We start from the raw sequence: 19,256 nt of genomic DNA, 5'->3' as shown, positions 1-19,256 counted from the left end.
GAATTTTCACCCCAGTTTGGAGAGGGTTCACCAGTGATGGCAAAATGTCAGAGATGGCTCCAGAAAAAGCCACGCTTGCACTGTAGTTTGAAATTATAGACACTTTTTACATATTTCAGCCAGTGTGGCATATTGAGCGGGATGAGAGGGAGGTGACAAATGTTCTAAAAGCATAGGAGGTGAATCAAATTCAGGATGGTCCCTAAAAGAAACATTATTTTAACAGTGTCTGTTTGTGCCTGGATACAAATAGGCACATGGAAACAATTTGGCTATTCACACCGACCCCTGTATTTTAGTTATAAATAGCAACAAATTCATTTTTAATGAGAGGCTTTGATGGATGAGTGGGTTAAGCACAGGGCTTTCTTGCGGGAGACTGGGATTTGCGACCCACCACTATTAACCATTATTTGACAGATGTGTGAAGTTAGTGGTACCTGTTAGTTACAGTTTAATGATTATTTTCAGTTTTCAGTCACAAAACTACTTGGTTAAGTTATGAAACAAAACTAAGTTTAGGGAAAGATCATTGTTTGTGTGTGCCATGGGGGATGTAAATGGCCACGTTAACCATTTACGCCTCAGGTGCTAATAGCACACAAGTGTAAATAGCCACATTGGTTAGTCCAGCCTGGGTACCAATAGCATCTGCCTTATTTTGAAGGGCGGTGTCTTGATGTTGATTAAGCCGTAACTGCTTCCTTGTTTGGCTCCATAGGAAGTTAAATCAAAGGAGAAGTAATGTAGCCCCTTTGTCTTATTCTAACATAAACTTTTCACATGCCTTCACTGATCATTATTATGGGCTGCGGTCCATAAAACCTTCATACTTTATAAATATTAATTCCTTTATATAATTTTTGAGGTATGTCTGATGTGGATTGACAATAATATTGTAAGTAGCTCTTAAAACGTGATTTTAGTTTACGATCCTTTATCTAGATTGGGACAGACTGCACATGCATTTTTCATGTGTATAAATTTATAAGTGTAAGGCATTAAGTAACTGACGTCATGCATTAGGTTAATGGCATTGTTGCGACACGTATCAGAAGCTTTTAATACCGTACAATTCAGTAGGTAGCTCAAACAGCACTACTGATGCTCCCTATCTCCTCCTGCTGCCCCTCCTTTTTCTTCTCCCGCTCCTTGTGCTCATTTTTCTATGCTTTTTTTCCCCTTTTTCATTTTTCTGTGCCCCCCACCACCACCTCACCCCACCCCCCGATACCCCCTTCCCCCATCTTGGACAATCTCTCTCTGTCTCTCGCTGTCTCTCCCGTTCCTCCTCTCCCTCTCATCCCAACTCCATTCTCCCTATCCCTCCCTCCACTCTTCTTCATTTAATAGTGGACCTCAGAGTGGTTGCCATGTCGACCAGCCGGCATATTACTATGGCAACCAGTCTGAGCGAGACGAGGCTGCTGATTAGGGAGAGATGTCTAGTGTAGCCTGGCCAGCGGAGGGTGGAGAGGAAAAGGGGGAAATGGTGTTGGGGTGCTACAGGGGGGTTGTATATTATAGGTCTGAACATTGTGTGTGTGAGTGTGTGTGCATCTAAAAAAAAGAATTTGTAGAGGCTGGTCAGTTCTCTAATAGTAAGCCAAAGGACATTTTACTTCAGATTCCAGATCACACTGCTACCTGATATCTGGATGTGTCTGATAGTCTTTTTGCTTTCTTTAAAGGAAATAAGAATCTCTTCATCTCTCACTGTGCTAACCATCGTTACATTGGCTTTTTCCCACAGTATTGGATTGGAAAATTCCCCTAAATAGATAAATGATGAAAAAGAGTGCATTTCCATTTGTTTTATACTGGGACTGCCTTAATGTTTCCCTGAAGGCCCACGGTGCCGACTTACTTTGTTTTGGTGTTATATAGTCAAACCTGAGCCAGACTAGAAACGATGCTCTTATTGTATTTGGGCAGGATCATATCTAGTGTTATGACATGTGAGGGACGGAGCAGGCAGAGCTTTTAAAAAGCTTCACCCTCCTCCAAGAACACTAATGAACGCTGTAGAGGATGCCTCAGACCTCCCAGATCCATCAGAGAAACTAATTACAAGATCCAATTAAAGAGAGAGAGGGAGAAGAAGGGGAAAAGGGAGAAAGTAGATGGGGAGGGGAGGGGGGGGGGCAGGTCTCCCTTTACCATTGACCCAGCCAAGCCGTCGGCTCATTCAAGACAGTAATTATAGCTTATTTATTATTCATCCTTGAGCTAAATAAGAGCGTGACATTTCAATAACAATAATAAGGGCAGAAAAAAAAGGCAGCACAAACTACAGACTTACTAATTGCAGTGCTCAGAGATTAAACGACTGGAAAAATGTTGTTATTTACTTATTCATAACATCTAGACCAGCCATAAGAGCATAGCAATGCACTTCACTGAAAATGAGTCTAAGGGGCTCTCTCATGAGATCTCCTCGGTGGACATAATCCTCTACAAACCCAGGATGCCACGCTTCCCTTAACAAGTGTTTTTTGGGGTCTGTATCACTGAGGAAGGACTTAATGACTTTCTCTCACTGTTTTTATTGTCACCATGACTCTTTGGCTCTTAGCACACCCTACTCAATCACACTTTATTGAGATAATAATTCGGAAAACGTGCCCAAGATTTTATGTATTTCTTAATATTGTGATTATCAGTTTATCCAGCCTGCGTAAGGCCTCTCCATCCCCTCGTCCTTCTTTTCTGTCCATACCCCCGTCTTCCCACCTCTCCTTCCCCTAAGCTGAACTCTGAGGCACCTCATTAAGACTGCCAGCTCTTGGCCTCATTGGCTATGGCAGAGGTGAAGAATATCACATAATCATGAAGTGGAGATGGCATTACACTCATCACAAATTATAGATGAGTTTTACTGTGTGGCGGCAGGCCTGGCAGACTAGTGCTTAACTTAAGTGACTGTTACAAGGGTCTGCAGTCCCCCTCTTCTCTTCTCAAACAGTCCCCTGTCCATCCCTCCAGTTGGAAGTTGCATTTATGGAGACTGTCCAGTTGGGTATCCAGTACCTAAACAGTGCCTGAACCGATACTTTTTCAAAAATGCTTTTGTAGAAATATGATCATATTTGCTAACCTGAGAAAAGGCTGCTATCGTCATCATTAGTGATTCCCCCATCATAGATACACATGACAAGTCATTATAACACATGGCTTGTAGTGTTTTATATCTGTGCTCCTCATTGCCAGCTGATGTGCTTGGCATGAGGTCACAGAAGCAGTTGAGCATAGTGCATCCTTCTGTTTTTATGTGTAACCTGTGCATCTCCAGATGCTTCCCCCTTTACTCGCAATTATTTTGAAACATTTGCTGGGTGTCTCGTACCACCCGCTTTCAAGTGAAATACAGCCACCCTGGTGAGCAGCAACTGGGATTTCAACCTTGATTTCTGGATAAAATGTGGTCAGGACTTCACAAAAAACACATTTGTTTAATCATTCTGTTAATTTGTTCAGTTGTAGACTGATAGAGAGATGATATTAATTAGTTGAAGGTATTTCTCCAAAGTCATATTTCACTGGTATGTGAGATCTGGTCTACATGAGGATGTAATACATACTTAAATGCATGCAAGTTTTTCATGTAAAATAAAGAAATTGTGCTTCTTGTTGTAGCCTAACACACAGTCACCGATACTTAGGTGTATTGGTTACATCTTCAACTATTCCACATGCCTGGGACATAGTATAAAGAACAACAAAGACACATCATTTAAAAGGAAGACATGGTAGTTCAGATGGTTAGGCACAGGACTTTCATCCCGACCACTGAGGACCAAGACCTGTGTGTTGCAAACACTTTTTTTTCTGCCTTTCAACTGAGAAATTTGGATGTATGGATTTGGTCACCTGCTGCCAGAGTCTTGTAGAAATAGTGCTGCAGTAATATTAACTAGGCATGTTTGGTGATGTGTCCGTAACGTCGCACCACATGGCAACTATTTCAACTAACAGCTCAGGCATGTGGCACTGAAATGATGTGCCATATATATGTTGGCACCGGGTTTCTGTACCCAACTACCGTCTATATCAACATATGTATTATATCTCCCATTACTGAAAATTCCCTTCTTTTTCTTTTCTTGAAACTGGCCCACCTGCTTTACCTCACAGAGGCTTAGTTGGATCAGAAGACAGCAGTAGAGTTTTGCATTAAGACTTATTTGTACAAGATGAGGTGTTGTTCTATCCATACTGGATCAAGAATAGGGCACTTTCTACTCATTAAACATGGATATTGCATTGCATTAAAATGCAGTCTAGTGAGTATCGGTCAGGCTCGAGCCAGTCAAAGTCCTTAAACAAAACCAATGACAGTTGTAATTGATTGGTTGTTGAATACCTATATCTATCTTTGAATGCATTTGATCAAACAGAGAAGACTTTGTTGTCTTCTGTCATTTACCTGCCAGGCACTAAGAATAACTGTTTTTGATCATGCAATTCTTATGTTGGGCCTCATGACTCTTCCATTATGGCATTGAGCTGAGAAACAGAAAAATACAGACAAACAGCAATCTGTGATTTTCCTTTGATTTTACCTATTTGCATTCATGTGTTCCTCCAAGACACTCAAGAAGTCCTTTAGCTCCACCACTAACACAGTAATGTAAAAGTATATACAGAACATAAGCTTCACCATGTGTCCCATTGCCATAGGGCAACAATAGACTGTTCTGCACCTTGATTCCTCCTCCTCCTCTTAATGCCTTTGTCCTTGAATCTCAAAGGAGCCTTGTTAATACACTTGTATTAGGCGAATCAAGCAGCAACACACTGCAGACACTGTAAATGGATAGTCAATATTTGGAAATATGGTAAAGGCATGTTAGGAGACAAGTGTATCTGTGTAAATTGGTGTTTTTTTCTTACAATATTCAATCTATAAATATATAAAAGTGCACAACTATGGTGTGCTCCTTATATGTAACATAACATACATACACACCAAGACACAGAAACCCTGACCTTGCAGAATTGAAAGAAGGGAGTTGTAGCCTTTGACCAATGGAGGGTGGTGGGGAGGTTTCATCAGAGGACTGAAAACCGTCTTCTGTCCCTCTTCTTCTGATTTGCCTCCTGTCCCTCTTCTAAATCTAACCATGCAGACTGTTCATACCCTCCCTGTGCCTGACAAAAGCATGAGGGGGGAGGTTACACCACTTATCAGCTGATGCGGGACATGTCCTCAGACAGAGCCATTGATTTTATTGATTGATTCATTTGCGGTTTTCCTATACAGTTGCTTACTTGTAGTTTTTGTCAGGGGCTGAGCTTGCACACAGAGTTATGGCATTTGGTTGAGGGACTGGGTTGTTGGGATGGCGGTGAAGAAACAGAAACCTTCAGGGGAATAATATTACATTTATTATATTTTCTATACTTCTAAAGCAGACTATTAAACAGAAAATATATAAAGAATGTAGTTATATATTCTTCTGTACCATGAGATTCCCTTTTACCTCTTTCTTAATGCAAATGGTGTGGAAACTGTCCACATGATTGCACACACTGCTACACCATACTTACTGGATCACAACTGATACACAGACAAACCCACTGCCCTATTGCTCTCTCAAACAAACACATACACACTGACCAGATCACACCCCCTCAGGGCTGTGGGGCAGTGCTTGAGCGATGTCTCCCCAGGGGGCTGATATTTTATAGTTTGTGTCCATCAGTGCCGTAGCCCAGGGCGCCAGGGTTGACAGTAAGTGCTCTCAACACCGGTGACACTGATTCATCTGAGCTATGACACAGATGAGAGAGAAGGGGGAGGAGGGACGACCAGGAAAGGAGGATGAAACACCTAGAGAGCAGGTTATGCTTGTGTGTTTTGTTTGAATTAGCAGATCCTCGTGTTTTGTGTTTAAATGAGTATCATGCGTATGCTGTATATCTGAGTATATACCTGCACGTTCTAATGTTGCTGATGCCAGATTGTCTTCTCTTTAGTGGTGGTTGGAACTTAGATTATCGCCATTATAAGACGTGTGGCTGTTGTATGATATGGTGGTCTACTATGGGCTATACCAGGCAAGACCAGAGAGATTGGCTTGAGGAAGGGACTCCAATCTAACATGGCATTTCAATTTCTCATTCCCCCTCATGGCTGTGCTGTGCACTGCTGCACCTCTTCTACATATATATAGGGAGGACGCCTCTGAACCCCAGCCTTCTGGATGCGCATACTAAGCAATCAATGTGTCACCTCTCCCTGACAATCCTATTTTTTTCATATGGGGGCCATGCTCATTTTTTCTTGTCAGCAGAAGGTAATTTGCTGTATTGTGATTCAGTCCTAAAACTTGGTGACGAGGTGTCTGATAAGTCGCTGCCTCCCCTGTCTCCCCCGCTCCTTCACCGCCCCCCTGCATCACCCACAATATGGAGAAAACGAAGGAAACACCCCAACCCCCATCCTATCTGCACCCAACTGCACCCCCACACCCCTGTCCCTTCTTTCCACACCAAACCCAACATAGTTGTATCTGAGGCGGGCTGCTAAATTAGATAAGCGGGGCTGTGGCGCAGCGCCCCTGATTAATAAAAGATGCAGTGCTCCCTGGGGATGGCCCCTCTGAGGGCCGAGCAGAATCTACCCACAGACAATGGAGTTTGCTCGCACACAATGAACAGGAAATGGAGAGAATGAACCAATCATGGAAATATAACATTTAAAGCAGAACTATCCTGTGACCCTCTGTAACATTATGCATGCATCATAATAGATAATAACTAATGTTGGAAGTGAAAAAAAGAACAAAAATATTAATATATTAATTTATTTAGGAAGCATATCCTGATATTGACATATGTTGGATAGAACAGCCGAGTTCCTGCTGTTTTATGACATTCAGGAGAACATTTGCAAGTCCTTCACTGCTGAAAATTCATGGTTAGTTTCATTCTTTTCCCAAACAGTGCATATTTAACATATTTGTTATTAGCTGTTTTGCCATTATTAAGGCAGCTAAAACCAGAAAAATATGAGACAACCTTATTGATACCATTTGGTTTGTTTACTGATTATGAGAATAAAGGCTCCTTCTCATGATTTCAACGTCCAAAGTGATATATTTTTTAATTTGGATGGTGATTTTGAAATAAAACCATAAAGTAGGCCAGTGCAAAGATAAGTATCTATTTAAATATCTATCCTTTTTCATGAACATTTATGTAAACTTCTAGTTATCTAATACTTTGAAGAGGAGCCAAGAGCAAGATAAAATACTCTGTCGCTGTTGTCATCCTTACTAATGTTCAGGTTAATTAGGACTGCAAACATGGACAAGGTGTCTGCCACAGAATGTATGTGACTGTCAGCAAAGCTTATTTTTAGATTCATATAATTTTAATATTTCATGCTCATATTCAACCAGTGAGTAAATGAATTTTTACAGCAATAGAATGGAATAGACATAATAAAAACTGAATTCAATAGTTTGAACTCGACTGTGATTATAATGGGTACATTTTCACCAAATGTTCCAATTCAGTTTTCTGAAATCAAATTTAGATTTCTCATTTTATACTGAACAGTCACACACATTGAAAGACATCAGAAAGCAGAGGAGTAGAGGTTATTTCTAGCAGTGCAAGGTCTACATATTAGTAATGTATAATGAAATAAGTTTGGTTTTAATTGCATGGCAGTTGACTGAGGATTCACCCACTACAACAAGCTTATAAGACAGGATTTTATGTTATTTTTATGCATATTCTTATAATATAAATTTGAAAAATTTGCTATCTGAAAAAAAATCTGTGCATTAATAATGCTGTGTGGAAATAGGTCTATCAAAATGAAACAAAGACAACTAACATCTAAGTGTATATATCAGGGTTAGCAAACATTAAAGGTTAAGAGGATAAAAAGTACAGTCTTTGATTTTTTTTTTTAAAGGAGTGAAATTTGCGGCTCAGTACAAAGATGCTCTTTTGAAATGGATGCATTTCAGATACAGTTATTAATCTTTGTAGTAGAGCTACCTATTAAAATACAGCTGCACAGACACAAGATATGAGATGACGTCCAGCTCAAGTGTGCACAGAAGTATAATAACAGATTATGAGAGAAAATAATATGCAGTATATCTTTTTTAAGTGTGTGTATTTGTGATTCATACCTGTACTGTGTGTCTACCTGTGTGCAAGAATGTGTAAAAAGGCTAACGGATGCTCAGCTGGATTTCACACCCACAGCATCATGTTGTCATGTAATTTAAGTCCTACATCAGCTCTATTCACATTCGTCACCTAATGGCTTTGTTACCAGGAGGATATTATCCCTCTCACTACTCTTGTTTATAAGACAGCCAGTAGTGATCCAGTTGCCTATGGAGACCACTGAAGTCAAAGCTGTATAATCATCTTGGTTTCCTTCCCAAATTTGTGCTGTAAATTGTGCATTAAAGCTGTTCATTTTAGTGCTCACATAATAATACAAAAGCATCCATTGAAACCTGCTCGGCCAACACCGACAGACAGGTTTACTAGGCAAACGCAGAGCTACATCAGCACCAAACAATCAACATGAATCCATTTACACAACGCCTCACATGTGCGCATGTGCACTCATGCAGCCACACGGCTTCAGCAGACATGTTCCTCCTCTGCTCTGTGTTGGTGGGGTGTGATTGCCGCATGGATCATGAACACCAGAGCATTTATCTTTGAATAACCTCCACCCCTTGTCGCTACTGAACAATAGCGAGACGCTTCTAATTTTCTGCAAGATAATGGTAGTCATATTGAGATGAAAAAGGTCAAGGGTTGGCTTCTGAGGTTCTGATTGGTTCGGAGCATCATGCTGCCCCTGGAGATAAAATGGAAAGTGATATTTCATTTATAGCACCACCCATCCAGACTGCATAGCAATTTTAGGTGATAGCTCCATGAGGAGGCCCGGTTCTGCAATGATTAGAATGCATCTACCAGTCAAACACTAAACACAAGAATGGCTGCTCTGATGTCTAGCATCAGCAGTTTCTTGCTGTTTTTTTATGATCAAAGTCATGTGCTGTATAGTTGTCCACATGCTGTTTTTAATATTTAGTGATTCAAATTTTCGCCCACCCCCTCAAACCAGCAAAGATTGATGGGTTTTTTTTATGCATATGTATAAGATGTACATATGCAGTTGAACCTGCCTTTGACCTTCATCTGCTCACATGTATTAAATGAGCTGCTGCTGCTGTGCACTCCGCATTGTGGTGTTTTAAAAAGATTAAAAAAGAAAAATATTTTGTGTTCAAGTAGATACTCTAAGTTAAAACACATCGATTTTCCTCAATTTTCAAGTCTACATATATCATCATACGCAAAGTGTGGTTGTGCTTTATTCTCCGTGTGCTTCAATTGAGATGTGGGGGGATGTGGCAAAAGTGGAATGGATGAACCTATGATGTAGGGATGCACTCACAACCAAATACATATACAAATAACCCATTGAAAACAGATGTTTCTTCTATTTAAAATAGCTCATTATTATTAGGAAAAAGTCGGCTCCATGATTACTCCAGTAAAGTTAAAAAAGTTTGTATCAGCTTTAATCAGTCACTGATTTAAGGCACTAAGAACAATTATCTGAATGGTATTTGTTTGTACTGTTGTTAAATGTGTATCTATAGAGTTTCTATTTGCAATGCAGAACAGAATCTTTTGAATTATAAAACATTGTTGTTAAGTTCCTGATTTTTCTACATCCTTTGGTGGTGGGGGGCTTCAGACAGTTCATAAAACTTAGTTTAGTTTAAAATAGAGAGAAAGACAAATGAAAAGTACAGTCTGCAGGTGTGAAAGTCTACTGTATTTCCAAATTGATTATAAAACAATATTACATAATTTCAGTGCTTGTTGGGCACAATGATTGTATTGCCAATGGATTTTAAAACATTTGCCTCATTTAATGTGACTTGTGAAATCTTGATCTCTGCAGCACTTCATGTTTTATCACTTTTTCAATGCTTTGTGTTCAAAAACAATAAAATACTAAGAGACAAGAGACACAATTCATTCAATATTCAGCTCATCCTCTGTGCACCTCTATTTTAGACATCGGCTTGCCTGATATTTGGCTTATAGCATAGCAAGACCAGACAGTGTTCAGTGTGCAGCTTTTTAATTAAAAAACAGAAATTACCCTATTTTGTGTGCCTTAGAACTTTTTTGTTTTTGCCTTATCAAAAAAGCTATTAAGTATAGTTTTTTTAGACTAGTATTGTGTCCAAGTTTAAAATTCTGATATTGTAACAACTCTGCAACAAATAATGAATGAAACTCTAATCACACAAACTCTGTCCCTGACACCTACAACACATTTATGACATAACGTGCACATTCACATGTTGTGTGATTATATTCTGTAGCAGTGGAGATTCTATTCATCTGTGACTTTTTTGTTTTGTTTTACCTTGCTTGGCAGCTTTTGCATAATCTCTTTGGCCTGGTTTCTACATTGTTTTTTTTATTATTATTATTCCAGCCTGAGGGCCAAATGCATCACACATTATGCAGTGACCCAAACTGCATTTCCCAAAGAGCAGTCCAGCCAGTGGGAGTGGCCTGAGCTTGTTGAGGAGGCTGCCCTTTAAGGTCATTACAGTGGTCATGTGATAGGCCAGCGGAGCCCCCTGGGCCGTATGACAAACCGAGCTGCCAGGCCGAGGTGTGTGTCAGGGGTGTTTTTCCACAAAGCATTCTATAAAAGTGTAACTGGGCTGTATTTGCCCTTTCCTCCTGCTCTGCGTTCAGCCAACAGGCCCCTGAAGATCTCTTAAAAAGTGCTGATCCAGAGAGCTGGGCTGGTGCTCTTGTAATCCTTCTAGCTGTGCTCCACCTCCCCCTCCACCCACGATCCCACCCACTGTACCTCACATTCCCTCACTGTCTCCTGCTGATGCATTGCTCTGATGTGAACGACAAGGTGATGGGATGGAGGGGCTTGTTTGGGCCCCAAGCTAATTACCACACATTAGAGCATGACTAAATAAATCTTAAGTGCCGCTAATTGCTTGGCAGTGAAAACAATAACTGTGGTACTTGCCCAGAGGCTCTGGGGTAGTGAGGGGCTGGGGCACTGGGGACCAGGGGCCCTGGCACAGGGCCAGCAGAAGACACCGGCACCATCAGTCAACTCCCTCGCCCCCTCTCTGCCTTCATGTTAAAGTCACACACCACTTGGCACTGTCACTACATGCGCCATATGCCCCACACCCACCACAGCCCGAACAAAGTCCCTGCAGCCCTCACCAGCGAAGAATAAGCCGTACATGACAGGCACAGACAAGCTCCGTCTGTGTGTAGAGCCATCATACATCACTGCATTAATAAACATGAATTAGTAATGGCACAATTAGATGGGGTTGTTCTGACATTTACTGGTACAATAATGGTGTTCTCCTCTTTACAACCCCCTTTGGCCTGTACTGGAGCACCATCAGATCTCAGACCTTCAGATGTGAGGGCTGCAAGGGGTATAAATGTCCCTCTCCATATGTCTTTGGTCATAATTAAAAAAACACACACACACATCTAAGAACTCTGTATCTTTTTTTGTGGTAACACTTCATATTAACCATCATTAATAAATGATAAATGGATAGTTATTTAACCTTTACTTAATAATTATTTTACTGTTAACATTCAGATAATGTTTGTATATGCTTTGTAAACCATTTATTAAGGAATTTTCATTTTCATATTTATTCAGTTATCCTGAATAAAAATTCATTTTATCCATTACTCTGTACGTATGGATATAAGTGTGTGTATATCATGTGTGTGTTTGTTTCCTTCTTAGGTTGCATTCTGTCTGTGTGTGAAGAAGGCGTTTTGAACAGCCCGTGCTGCCTATCAGATCTCCTGTGGCCCAAAGGTATGTTCAACACAGACGTCCCAGCAGCCCCTGCTGCACCACACTGAATGGGACATCACAAAGCCTTTCACTCTGCCACAGCACTCGCCAAAGATGAGTGCCATGAACTGCAGATGAGTGACAGGGAGAATACAACAAATTCTTTCTACTTTCTGAATATTACTTTTCAAACATTATGTGATGGCGTTTCCAACTAGTTTTCATTCAGAGTTGGTAAATGTGAAATTGTGTTCAGCACAATGAGACCCAGGCAGCACAGTCACTGCACGCCATCATATTCTGTATAATACATATAAATATAAAACTTTTATGTCGCTCCATATCATGAAAATTATGAAGTACCTGTTTTTTACATTTTCCCCAATCAAATTAAGGTTTAGAGTTTCTGATCATTTATTTAGTTTGCAGCAGTGCCAACTGATGCTATAACACAATATAAGGTATCATCAGAAGAATAATATGCCTTTCAATCAAAACTCACTAGTATCAAGATATTGGTCACAAATATTATGTGACAGCATTTCTAGCTAGTTTTCATTCAGGATTGGTAAGTGTGACATTGTGTTCTGCACAACGAGAGTCAGAACAGTACCTTCGTATTCCATCTGCAGAATAATATAATGTAAATATAAAACTTTTATTTTGTTCCACATCATGATTTGTAGAAATGTAATGTTGTAATGTAAGTTTTGGAGCAATTAATAAGGTAGGATCAGAAGAATACTATGCGTTTCAATTAGCATAAAGATATTACACACAAATAGTAACCTGATACCCATTAAACAATGTAAACTGATCAAAGCTTGTACAAATTCTTTTGTCTCTCACTTTCTCCTGAAAATCTGTTCTTTCACACTTTGTTCAGCTGTAATTAATTCTTATTTCTAAGTTTCATTTTCCAAAAAAGTGACAGGGGTGAATGGTGATGTGATCTCTGTGTCACATGCATCCTCTGCCACTTTCTGATCCTCCCTTTCTCTCCTAAACCAGTAGCTTCTCATTTGCACTGTCACTCTTCTTCTGCAGTGTTTTGCTGCTTTCCCAGGGGACTCATGTGCTTTTGTTAGCTTTTCTGTGAACACACACGGCCTAATTGGTTGATTAGTTCAGGTTGACTGGCCTGTTAATTGAAAAGTAATTTAGATTTGATGTGTCTAATGAAGATCCTAATTTATGACTTGGCACTCATCCAAGGGTTTGTTTTTGAGAGTAGGAATCAAACAAAAAGGATGAAAGGAAACAAGAAAATGATTCAGTGTCTCACTGTGGCTTTGATAGCACATGAATTAAGTCTTTGTGTGAGGTGATAACACTTAACAGTGAAATTACACTGATATAGACAATAGTGAGGCATTGATATTTGTTAAAAAAAAGGAAAGGAAGTGTATTATTAGTGTTTAATACTATGTAGCCTTTTAGTTATTTGTCATAATAATAAAAAATAATGGGTCTATTTCTCTATACCATATTGACCGCATATACTTACTGTAAATAATACACACATGCACACACACACACATAACATAAAAAAATAAAAAATAAAAACATTGTTTTGTAAAGCCCAACCGGCTATTTTATCATATGAGCCATTGGCTTGAATTTTGCAAGACTTCCGCTTGGTTTGTTTATGGCACAAACTGATTTAGGGCACAGAGTAGGCATTGCAGGTAGTGCACAGTTTATAAGCATTACTTATACTGTGAATGTTTTTCTTTGATTAATGCTAGTTAAGGAGTCATGCGCAGGTCCAATTTTGCAAACCCAGACTCGCCCGCATCTGCAAAGATGAGCACGGCTGTCAATGTGTTTTCTCAACGACAACATGCGTAGCTTGCGACTATCAAAAGCTAATACTTTTTGGCACTTTTTACAAGCTGTAAAGCCACTAACAACTTTATTCTCACAGTCTCTGATCACACCATATTTCTTCCAAATGTCTGGCTTGACCTTTGATGATGTGTTGTCCACAATTTTCTGTTGGCTATTTTTTATTTTTTTATTTTTTTTTTGTCATTTTAGATATCAGACAGCCTACATTGCTGTCAGATCAAACAGTGCCGTCACACTGTTTGGCAGGATGTTGGGTCAAAAGGTTGTGTCATAGGTTTTCACTGTAAAATCCTCCCGGCTGATTTTAATGTTAAAAGCATCGCACAATCATTTTCATTTCTGATTTCTGCAGGTAAAAAAACATGTCATTGTATTGTACATGTTATATTATTGTTTTTGTATTATGTTTTTAACCTGTTACACAACTTTTTACGGGCTACCTGGAGGGTACCTGTGGGCACCAGACCCAGTGCAGGACTCTATGTTAGATTACAGTGACATAGACAGGCAAAGAGATTACCTTTTTTTTAGCCCTTTGATTCACAGTTTAGAGAGATTTTTAGCAATAAACTATGAAGTTTTTCTTTAATTAATGTAATATTTTGTTAGTATTTTCCTGAATAACACTGCACTTTATCTATATTTGGATCCTATGATGATCACATATTGAGTAAATTTGTTGTTCCATATCTGATCAGGGTTTCATGAATCTGGATCAGATGTGAGACAACTGGCTTTTCTCATGTTTCTCTGTATTCAACCTTGAACTGGAAAAGAGCCTTCTGCAACTGATAAACTCAGTGTAGTTCACCAGTCAATGATAATGAGAAAAATTAATGTTTGCTGCTGCTGCACCGTAATCTGTGCATTGTGTACATTGAACAGCTTTGATGCAATCATGCTTCCACTGTGATGTTTACCCTCCTGTCCCCACTTAAACACCAGCCGAGTCTCTGTTGTTACCATTACTTGCACTGTACCTGAGCTTCGTTCATCTAACAAGTTTATCTTGAGTGAAGTTTAAGTACATGACTATGAGTTCCAATTCCACAATATTAATTTCCAGTATGTCAAGTTTTGAACAAATATTGTCTGCTTACATTAGAATCAGAGCCAAATATACTTAAAGAGCAAACTTGTATACACTGACTAAAAATATAAATTCAAGACTTTTATTTTTGCTCCCATTTTGCATGACTTATCCTACTTTGCCTCTGATTGGTTTACCCTGATATTCTTACCCTAATCCTCACCAATCACTCCTCCTGCCTAAACCTAACCAACCCAACAAACGAAGCTAACGAGTGTGAGCCAATCAGAGGCAGAGTAGAGCATGTCATGACTTTGCCCACCTGACAACAAAAAAATAGTATCTGTAGCCCTATGTAAAAAAAAACACTTGTAGTTTAAAGCTTACTAGATGTCTTTTTCAAGATTAAACTGCAAATTTTAGAGTGCCCTTTTATTGTGACCAGTACAGGGCACATCTATTCAATGATCATGCTGTTTAATCTCTATATGCCACACCTGTCAGGTGGCTGGATTATCTTGGCAAAGAATAAGTGCTCACTAACACAGATATTAACAGATTTGTGAGGAAAATTTAAGAGAAATAAACCTTTTTGAGTGCACAGAAGAAGTCTTGTTTGAGTGTGGTGTGTGGATGGGGTGAGACAGTTTTAGGAAAATCTCAGAACACAAAACAACACAAAAAAGTGAAGTTATTACATATTTAAATTAAAGCAGAAAAAGATGTTCTATTCTTGTTGTTATTCTCCTAATTTGAAAATGACAGTTCCAAAATCACAGTTCAATTGTGTGTTGGCAACCATCTTGTATCATTTCCTGTAGTAGATTTCATGTATACTTACTGTCCAAACAGTGTACTAAATCTACAGTGTGCATTCTTATTGTATTAGAATGCAGTGTGGAAGTCGGACACAGCCAAGGATATGTATTGCCATACATTTTATACACCATTATTTACTGCACAATAATGTTTAATTTGTTTTACAGTTGTTGTTTTGTAACAAAACTGTATGTATATGCTTTGTGTCCTTGTTACAGAATGTCCATTCTTTTAACTCAGCTGAATGTCCACAGAGGAGTGAACCTGTAGAGGGTAGGCCTCTGAGTGTCCCCACACCAGAGCTCCACTATAGAGTCATGATATGAGCATCAAGGTTTCCCCCACAGTTTGGAGGAATATATCCTCCCTTAAATCCACAATTATGCACGAGGAGGCCACATTTAAAATCAATCAATGGAAACTTGATTTCCCTTTAGCATTTGGGGGATGGTCCCAAATGCCTCTTGACTCCTCCTCCAGTGCAGTCTGGCTTCAGGCCTTGAATCGAACATTCATTGCTGCTGTTGATTGGTCCAGTCAGTCAGTAAGATTCCAACAAAATTCGAAATATGGTAAGATAAGATTAAATCCAATCCGATGAATTGCCAAAATGTTAAAAATCCAAAAGCCAGCTTTATCCACACCAGTTCAAAACAGCAACACACAGTTGACACCACTGTCTTGCAGCCATTTTCATCTGTCAGTTTGAAATCAGTCTTGGATTAACTCAGAAAGGTTCCTGTTACTTCCTCCATGGATGTTTGTATCCAGGATGCAAGCTATTCCTTTCGGTCGTAGATTTTCCCAGGAATTTCCACTTTGGATTTTACTGTAGCAGCTGAACTCATGAGCGCAGTATGTGCTGGGCCTTCTCTGTCCCATGTTGTCACCAAGGCAACCTACACATCTTTGACTTCCGTTCAGTCTTTCCTAAATAAAACATGTAAAAAAAAAAAAAAGAAATTACAGTCAGTAATAAATAAAGCAGGGTAATTGTTTTTTTTCCGTGCAGGACATCTTAATCGGTCATCATCCGCATCCCCCCACCTCCCCTCACACTACACACCCTTTGAACCTCATGCAATCATGCACACTTATGCACATGCAACAATGTACCTGACAGTGTTACGTAGCAGGCCACACTAGTACAGGCATTAGCAACCTTAGGTGTGGGAATCTCCCCCTTTGTTGCACACATAAACATTTCTTCGCACTATTTCTCCATCTGTCACTTACCCGCATACTTAAAGCAGTAGTCATTAGTCGCCCTCACCCTCCCTCCCTTAATGAGAAAGCAATTACCATAGGTCTCTCCCCAATCCCAGTGGCCTGGCAGCGTTGTCCGAAAACCTGCCTCCCCACCTGCCTTCAGCTCTGCGTCTGCCTCTCTCTCAGATTCGCTTCTCTTCCCTTGTACCTCTTCTCCCTTTCACTGTGGCTGCAGACTCTCTCTCTTTCTCCATCCTCTCTGCAGCCTCTCTCTTTCGCTCCTCCCATCTCTGAGCTCTAGGCTGCTCTGGGTTTTAGACGGATCACTCTCACAATGGTTGATCAATACAGGTATTGATCCACTGGCAAAATGTTTATAAAATCATTCTGGGCAGCTGCAGTGCAGCGGGGAGGAGAGGCGGGGCGACGAGAGGGCCAGCATGCCATGCCATTCGCCTACGAGAGAGCCAGCACGAACCTGATTGGCCGTCCATCTACCCGCCTTGCCAGGAAGAGGGCTGGCACAGTCTGCGTTTCTTTGTCATTGTTGCTTGGTATACCACCACAGCCCTCCCTGGCTTAAACACTGCTAAACTTTCCAGACCACCAAAGCAGAGTGCTGCAGTTTAACCTTTTCGCTGCTCGATGTTGACGGCTTGCCAAGTGGTGGTACCCGCTCCCTCTCCTTTCACATCAGCCAAGAAATTAATTTGCATAAATTAGTGAGCTGCAGGCGATCCCAGTCTAATGATCCGCTGTCATTTCATGTCCCCTTCCTCCCCAATCTCAGCAGGAAAACACTCTTTCTCTTTAACGCCACCCTGGTGCTTGCCTGTCCACATGCCCGCTGTGAGGAATACGTCACCTCAGAAACCCTGCCTCCGTTTCACAAACATGGACCAACACATAAATACACACACAACGGATCTCAGGATATAGAGAAGCTCATAGGCTGGCAGCGTGCAGAGGAACACCTAGCCACAGCATGTCCCTGTTGTAGTGTCATCTGGGGACAGGACTTCCCCTTGGCTCTCATCCTTGCCTCCCTCTTGACTCACACTTTGAAGCTTACCATAAATGAAAGGACTCCGCTCCAGTCTGTGTTCCTCCATTGTGGGGATCATTAGCAACATTAGCAGCAGCACACCAAACACAGCAGGCTGCTGTGCTCTGTCTACAGCTAAAACACACTGTTGCTCCACTTGGGAATGCTACTGACAGGCCAGCTAACTCAAACACTGGAACGCTTTAGTGCCGTACAACTAGATAGCAGATGCAACTTGCACAGTTTATCAAAGGCACTGTAATCTGGGGAGGGGCCTTTGCTTATGTCTTGCTGAGTGATGATGTTTGAGATGTTTCTGTACACAGAGAAGATAATTGCAGCGTGGAGCGCAGTGTGGTGTGACTTTTTCCAGAATGACAACTCTCGTTGAACCAGACTAACATCTGTCAGCCATAAGGCCAGGCAGCCTCTGTGACCCAGAGTCAACCTCACCCCTCTTGGGTGTGTGGCTTTGTCTGTCCCCCTCCCTTTCTGGCACCTACCCTAGACCCAGATGCCCAGACACTGGCCCAGACCACAAAGTCTGGGCCTGCCTCAGCCCATCTCCCATTAAAGAATGCTGCTGAGCTAATTATGGGAGATGATATATATGACAGTAGCTGTTTAAATGGTGCGTTCTTTTAATTAGCTGCAGCAGTTGCTTCTCTGGAGAGGACCTCCTGGATTTTCTGAGGCCTCATCCAGTTCAGTAAACCTGGAGTCCCAGGAAAATAATCAGCACACATGCACACACACACACATGCACGCACAGACAGACAGACACATGGCTTTGTAAACATGTGTAGGAAGTGTCACTCACACATACGCTGGAGAGTGGTAATTACTCTAACACATCCAGAACTGGCCACAGCCCATTCATTACCATAACATGTTGTAATGAAGTTTAATCCCTCATCATGTTGTCTGTGGTCGGGGAGTGGTGTGTGTGGCTGTTATCCTCCACTACTCCAGATGTCTTCCAGACTGTCTCTCTTCAGCGCTGCGCTACACTGAAGACATGTCATTCAGTATCCCATCCCACCTTTAGCCATTTCCTTCTTTTTCATCTCTGCTTTTTTCCCTTGTAAATTCATTGTGACCTCATCCATCTTTGTTTCTTCCCTCCTCCCCTTTCCCATTTTTCACCTCCCGTTCTTTCTCCCACATACCCTGCCATCTCTAAGAGAGTGTGTTATTTATTTCATCTGAATGCAGAGGCTCTTTGGTGCATGCTTCTCACAGTAATCAATTTCAGCTCAGACAGCATAACCAAACAAAGCACTGCACTCATTTCAGCACGGGCATAGATGTAACCCATCTCTCTCATTTTCTCCCTCCTGCTCCTTTATTGGAAGACATTTTGTTCTCACTCTGATGCCATTATGTCAATCACTGCAGACATGTGGTGATGTGTGAATGCA

General features: G+C 40.8%; 2 long non-coding RNA genes across 2 annotated transcripts in view; one reads left to right on the top strand and one right to left on the bottom strand.

Annotated features, from left to right (window-relative positions):
• Nucleotides 1-19,256, top strand: part of LOC146332925 (uncharacterized) — a 58,448-nt gene that overhangs the window by 15,115 nt on the left and 24,077 nt on the right. Inside the window, exon 2 of the long non-coding RNA XR_014771291.1 lies at nt 11,828-11,902. This is a non-coding gene — a long non-coding RNA (uncharacterized LOC146332925). The remainder of the gene's footprint in view (nt 1-11,827; nt 11,903-19,256) is intronic.
• Nucleotides 14,891-17,275, bottom strand: LOC146332926 (uncharacterized). The gene is made up of 2 exons (XR_014771290.1): nt 16,884-17,275; nt 14,891-16,511 (listed from the first exon to the last, which is right to left on the bottom strand). It is a non-coding gene; the product is annotated as an uncharacterized LOC146332926 (long non-coding RNA).

Source organism: Lutjanus erythropterus, chromosome 1 (assembly GCF_056507025.1).
Source record: "Lutjanus erythropterus isolate fLutEry1 chromosome 1, fLutEry1.hap2, whole genome shotgun sequence".
In the NCBI taxonomy this organism is placed as follows: Eukaryota; Metazoa; Chordata; class Actinopteri; order Lutjaniformes; family Lutjanidae; genus Lutjanus; species Lutjanus erythropterus.
The sequence above is the reverse complement of the archived record's forward strand: the minus strand, read 5'-3'. Positions and strand labels throughout refer to the sequence as shown.